We start from the raw sequence: 7,204 nt of genomic DNA, 5'->3' as shown, positions 1-7,204 counted from the left end.
GCACGGATTCAGTTTTCTCCTCCTCTCCCTTATTTTCTATGTTCTTCTCGGCAGTGGCTTCTTCTCCATCTTCATCATCATCTTCTAGCTCCAACAACAATTCTTTAGGAAAAACAAGAAATGTAGGCATAGGTCGAGTAAAGTTATTTTGAAGATATTTTTTAATGGCTTTGTCCCGTCGTCTAACATATCCCCAAAATAGAGCCATTTCATCTTGATCTCGCCAAGATTAGTGACTATCATCAGCTGTTGTTGCAACATCTCAAGAGCATCAATCACTACCTGCTCAAAGTCGCTGTGAAATGTTGATGGGACAACATCAGTAGTCATAGGTGGAAAACCTGTGGATGTAGAGCTAGGATGCTTTGGTATTTCCTCCCCTAAAACTCTCAAGGCAATTTGTTTGGTTATGGCTCCTTTATTGGGGATTTTTTCTTCATTTTCTTGAGTAGGAACCTTTACTCTTTGACACTGTGCTGTAATGAGCAACGAAAAGTTTAAGGAGCCGGTGTTCTTTTGTACACAACGGTGGACTTCTCTAAAAATGATTTTTCCAACATTTATCTTTCTTCTAAACATAATCGAGTGTAGCAACAACATGCATTCCTTGGAAATAGTAGAGTTGTTTATAGAAGGGCTAAGACAATTTTTAAGGAAATGATACCTTACCCTACATTGAGGCTTCAAAGTTACACGATCTACGATGTAGCAATCATTTCGAGAAATGTCTATATAATTCCTTCTACACATAAATATGTCAAAACTGGGTTGAGTCCTTCAGTCGTCATTGTCTTGACAAATTGGGAGTGTTCAACAGTGCCTTCAGGTAACCCATATTGTGCATTTATTGAGTCTTCATCGAATAACACCAAGACACCGTGCACATAGATGAAAGCATTTTCAAGAGAGGTTAAATGTGCATAAAATTATTTGACTACCTTAGTCAAGACGTCATCAAGGTGGAGATAGAAGATTTGCCACCCATGTTTCTCCACGACAGATAAGATGGCTTCAGAATAGCCCATACAGGGGACATCATAGAAAATGACACCTTTTTCCATGCAAAAAGGTCATTTTGATATGTTCTTGTTTTATTTTTCTTCCATGATTTTGATAAAGAATGTCCGTGGATGAACAGAGGTGGAAGAAGATAGTACTTGGTGAGCCATTTGAGAAAAAATAGTAATTGTAAAATGAAAAATGTGAGACCTTTATAGTTTATGGAGTAAAAATAGAGAAGGGTGAAGAAGATGAAACAGAAAGCAAGTTAGAAAAGAAATGAATCGACTAGGGTAAAACGTGAGAGAAAATGTAGCAGTGACGGTGGGGATAAAATTAACATGAAATTGTGCCCTTACACAGAAAAAAGAAAAATTGAGCATGAAAAAGAAAAGTAATTGAAAAAATTATTAAACTAAAATTAACTAATACATTAAATGGGTTGATTTATACAAACCTGGGCTGTAATGTGCTTGCAACAAAAGAAAATAAAAGTTAAGTGAACTTATTGAATAAACTAAACAAAAAAATTAAAAACAAAGTAAATGAATAAAATAATACAGGGGAGAAATGTTAAGCAGTTTGAAAAGTGATGGAATTTTTATCACGAATTATAGGAGCTCCAAAGTAATGCTTTAATCATTGGCCATTGACTTTGATAGTAGAACCAGTCTTGCTATCTTTGACTTCTATAGCTCCATGAGGATAGACATGCACTATATCGAATGGGTCAAACCAACGAGATTTTAATTTGCCAGGAAACAATTTAAGCCTGGAATTAAATAACAAGACTTATTGTCCAAGTGCAAATTTTCATGGCAAAATCTTGTTGTCATGCCATCATTTGGTATTTTCTTTGTATAGCTTGGCATTCTCATAAGCTTGTGCTCTGAATTTTTCCATCTCATTCAACTCCAATAAGCGATTAGTACCTGCAGCACTCCAATGCATATTCAATTTCTTAATTGCCCAATTTGTCTTATGTTCAAGTTCAACAGGCAAATGACAGGGTTTCCCATAAACAAGCTTGAAAGGTGACATCCCCAATGGTGTCTTAATTGCAGTTTGATATACACACAAAGCTTCATCCAATCTGGATGACCAATCTTTGCAGGTGGGATTGACTACCTTCTCCAAAAAAAAATTTAATCTCTCTATTAGAGACTTCCGCTTTTCCATTTGTCTGAGGATGGTATGCCATGGCAATTTTATGTTTAACTCCATACATGTTCAGAGCATTAGTGTAAAAGTCCATTTTTAGGGTTAATTAGAACAGTGGTTTTGGGACCACAATCCGAAGTCAAAATATTTGTTTTATTATTTTAATTAGGTTTACAGTATGATAAAACGTTTGTGTGAAAATTTCGTAAAGAAATTTTACCGTTTGAGTGGTTAATTCGGTAGAAAGGACTAAATCACGTAAAACGTAAAAGTTAAATTCTATAAGTTAAAGGTATTAGATGGATATGATATTAAATAGTGGGAGTCCTTAAGTGGTAATTATCCCATAAATGTTGATAGTGGAATTCTATGGCCTGGTATAATGGAAATTATTAATGTTTTTAAAGGGTAAAGGGTAATTAGGTAATTAAGTTAAGTTATAATAAAAAAACAAATTAAAGCTTATTTTCTCATCTCTTTCACTGAATTTGAAAGAAATGGAAGCATTTTGAGGTTCGACTACTTTGGTTTCTTGATTAGGTATGATTTTGATCTCGGTTTTTAATGATTTTTATGTTTTTGTAACCGTTGCAACTAGTACTAGCTAGCCCGTGTCTTCGATTTCAAAACTGTTAAAGATTTTAATAGTTTCCATTAATGAGATTATGTGTTCTTTGATGTTTAATGGTCCAATATGAATATTTGATGTTAGATTTTCACATTTTATAAAGTGATTTTGAGTGAAAATACAAATTATGGGCTAATTTGTGAAATTATTAAATTATGTGGTTCAAAGTATAAATAAAGTGAAAATATGGGCTGATATATGATCGGGTAATATTCGGTTAAGTAGGTAATTGTTTAAATTTCATGAATTTGATAATTTATGTGTTAAGGACTAAATTGCAAAAATGTGAAATAGTAGGGGAAAAAGTGTAACTTTTTCAAAAAGTGTAAATTGTGTTAAATTGAATGAATTAATGATTAAATAAGTAAATTTTGTTATTATATAGATTGAGAAAAAAATGAGATTTGGATCTAGAACGGGGGAAAATAAAGTATCAGATTAGTTGACCCAATTCGTCGTTACAGTGAATGAGGTAAGTTCGTATGCTAATAAACGTATTTAATCATTGAATTGAATTAAATTATATAAGTTTCATTACCATTGAATTGCTACGAATGTTGAACGAGCAAATACAAGCAAGAATCGGTGAAGTTACGATATCTAAAAGTCCCGTACAAACCTTAGAAATAATATAGGATACGAATGTCATGACATTAGGATTACCGAGATGTGATTACATGTAAGACCTTATCTGGGACATTGGCATTGTATTGTGATTACGTGTAAGACCATGTCTGAGACATTGGCATCGTTATATGATTTCGTATAAGACACTGTCTGGGATAGTGGCATTAATATGTGATAATATGTAAGACAATATCTGGGATATGGCATTGTACGAGCTATTGTGATTTCCTAGTATCCTTAATGATTCTGAATGGTTCAACGGGCATAGTCAAGACGAGAAGGAAAGTACAATTGAATTAAGTGATATAGGTTCATACAGAACTTATATGAGAATCAAATGAAGGTAATTTGGTAAGTTTTTAGTGTATCATGTATATAAAATGAGAAAGATCCATGTATAAGTATGTTCCATGCTAAAATGTGTATATTTGGCTATAATGAGGTATGAATTGAATGATATGTGAGATATGAGTTATAGGTGTTTCAACTAAATATACATATGGCACACAGTGTGCTAAATACTGTTATTTGATGATATTTGACATAATTCACTCGGCTAAAGAAAAAGTGATGAATATTGAATTGAATAAAGTTTATATATATATGATAAATCGTAATTTATACATATTTTTACCCCATGTTTAACGCATTTTATGGATGATTTTCCATTAGAATTGGTGAATTTGATGCTCTTAATGCTTTAATTTCATGTTTTACATTTAGGAGAGCATAAGAGAGTGAAAAGAACGAGAAACGGGCCAAAAACAGAGAAAATGGGCCAAAGTACGAAATCAACACAGCCTAGACCTCATCATACGGGCAAACCATATGGCCGTGTCAATTTGGCAGGCTCGAGCACAGCCTGAAGTAATCGTACACGGGCATGTCCCTACCGAGCCCAAGTTGAGTCCAATTCAGAAAAGGCTAATTTTGAGGGCTTTTAGGTATTTCAAAGCCTATAAATACACCCTAGAGGAGGAAGAAAAGGGAGGACGGAGTAGGGGGTAAGGAATTACTCCAAGAAAACTAATTGACTCATCTCAGAAGTCGGATTCATCATAAGACTGAAGATCTCTCCTCAATTCCCCTTCAAGAGTTTTGGGTTTTCTTTATGTTTTGTATTCTTTATTATTCTGAGATATTTTCTTATTTAGTTATGAACTGAATCCCCTAAATACCTAAGGGGAATGAAACCTAAGACGAATCTTGTTATTATTTTCTGAATTGTATGATAAATATTTGACTTGTTCTTAATTATGTGTTCTTAATTCTTATTTTGATATCCCAAGATACCGATTCAAGATAAGCTCTTATTCAGAGGAGGAATAGACCCTATCTAAGAGTACATTTGTCATAATTAAACGGAGTTAATTGCGCGCCTAGATATAGGGTGACAAGATTTTGTCGTATAAGGGTGAAACCTAATAAGGGGATCCATAGATCAAGTTAATGCAACCCTAAAGTGTTAATTAGAGAAAAGTCTCGGTTATTCAATCTAAGGATTAGACGTTATTAGTCTTGAATAGGGATAATAACATAACTTAGGGATCTCTACAGAACAAGTTAAATGAATAAATCGTCCGATTCAGAGCCAGTATAACAAGTACAGTCTAAGTGGATTTTTCCTTAGGTATTGTCTTCATTCAATCGATTTTTCCAAAAGCAATTCCCCAATTCCATTCTCTGTGCATTCTTAGTTTAGATAATTAGTTAGTTAAAACAAAAACCTTTTTATTCTTAGGCTAGATAATAAAAAGACAGTTATTACTAGTACTTTTTGTTCCTTTGGGTTCGACAATCCGATCTTGCTAAAACTATACTACTGTTTGATAGGTACACTTGCCTACATCGCGATAATAGTTAGTTCAAGAACAAGTAATTATAAATATTTAAAACCTATCAAAACCTCGCGATCAAGTTTTTGGCGCCGCTGCCGGGGAACTAAGATATTAGGAACGCTCAATTTTATTACTTTAGCCATTTATTTTTCTTGCAATTTAATTTAATTTTATTATTATTATTTATTAATTTACTTTTTCCTTCTCTTGGTAGGTTTTTATAGTTTATGACTAGAAGAAACCCGTCAGGACCATTACTTTTTGACGAAGAAATCGGTCGTACAGTTCACAGAAATCAAAGAGAAATAAGGCAAAGCTTAAGATACACAGAGAACGAGCAAGAAGATGATACTCAACCCCCAACCGAAGAGATGGCTGAAAACCAAGGCAATCAGCTACCTCCTACAATTGCGGTTAATCAAAATCCTACTCCACGCACTATGTATGATTATGCTAAACCTTCATTAAAACCTAACACTATTCAAACGATATAGCAATTTGTTCAGTTTGATGGTTTGCAATATGAGAATCCCAACCCTTATTTAGCCAACTTCTTAGAACTATGAGATACATTTAAAATTAATGGTGTTTCTAATGATGCGATTCGTCTTCGGTTATTCCCTTTTCATTGAGGAACAAAGCTAAACAGTGGTTGAACTCATTACCACGAGGGTCAATTACTACTTGGGAACAAATGACCGAAAAATTTTTACTAAAATATTTTTCGCCGGCTAAAATGGCTAAATTACGTAATGATATCTCTTCTTTTGTACAAATGGATTTAGAAACACTCTACGATGCATGGGAGAGATACAAGGACCTTTTGAGAAGGTGCCCTCACCATGGGTTACCGCTTTGGCTCCAAGTACAAACATTCCACAATGGTCTGAATCCTTCGACTCGACAAATGGTTGACGCAGCTGCTGGCAGAACCATCCATAATAAAACACCTGAAGATCCCTATGAGTTTATTGAGGAGATGTCACTGAATAACTATCAGTGGCAGGTCATGAGAACAAAGCCAACAAAAACAACCGACGTTTATAACATTGATTTGGTCACCATGCTCTCTAATTAGGTAGAACTCTTAAATAAAAAGATTGATGGTTTTCTTAGTTCTTCACAAGTTCACCCAGTAATGCAGTGCGAAGCAAGTGGAGGTGGAACAAGCCATTCGAAATACCAGCCTTATGGCCACAACATGGATAACGAGCAATTAAACTACATGGGCAATAATCCTCGACCTCAAAAAAATCCATATAATAACACTTACAATGCAGGTTGGAGGAACCACCCTAATTTCTCATAGAGTGGTTAAAGAAATCAAAGACCACAACCACCTCCAGGCTACCAACAACCACCCTACCAACAGGAAAAGAAGTCGAACCTTGAAGAGATGCTCTCAAAATTTATATCGGTGTTAGAAACTCATTTTCAGAACACTGAGACAGCACTTAAAATCAACAAGCATCGATCTAAGGGCTCGAAACTCAGATAGGACAGCTTTCCAAATGAATATTTGAACGACCACAAGGTAGCTTACCAAGTAATACTGAACCCAACCCAAGGGAATAGCTCAACGCAATTAATATTCAAGATGAAGAATGAGTTGTTGAGCCTGAACCAGAACCAAGGCGAGAAACTATGGTAAGCAAAGGTCAAGGTGAGGTAGATAACAATAAAAACAAAACAGTGAATGTCAAATATAAACCTCGTGTGCAATACCCCAATGCGACAAGAAAAGACCACTCAAATGAGCAATTTGGTAAATTCCTTAAACTCCTAAAAAAATTACATATTAGCTTACCGTTTATTGAAGCCCTATCGCAGATGCCAAATGCAATGAAATTTTTAAAAGAGCTTTTAGCAAATAAGCAGAAGTTGGACGAGGCGTCGCATGTGGAGCTAAACGCAGTGTGCTCAGCTATTCTGAAAAATAAGCTACCAAACA

The 7,204-nt window shown here is 34.7% G+C and overlaps 1 non-coding gene across 1 annotated transcript; it reads right to left on the bottom strand.

Moving 5' to 3' along the window:
• Positions 1–5,995: 5,995 nt before the first annotated feature.
• On the bottom strand, positions 5,996–6,102 carry LOC121231571 (small nucleolar RNA R71). The gene has a single exon (XR_005929629.1). It is a non-coding gene; the product is annotated as a small nucleolar RNA R71 (small nucleolar RNA).
• Between the last annotated feature and the right edge of the window lie 1,102 nt (positions 6,103–7,204).

The sequence above is a fragment of the Gossypium hirsutum genome, chromosome A06, assembly GCF_007990345.1.
Source record: "Gossypium hirsutum isolate 1008001.06 chromosome A06, Gossypium_hirsutum_v2.1, whole genome shotgun sequence".
Lineage (NCBI taxonomy): Eukaryota > Viridiplantae > Streptophyta > Magnoliopsida > Malvales > Malvaceae > Gossypium > Gossypium hirsutum.
This window is presented reverse-complemented; position numbering and strand designations above follow the sequence as displayed.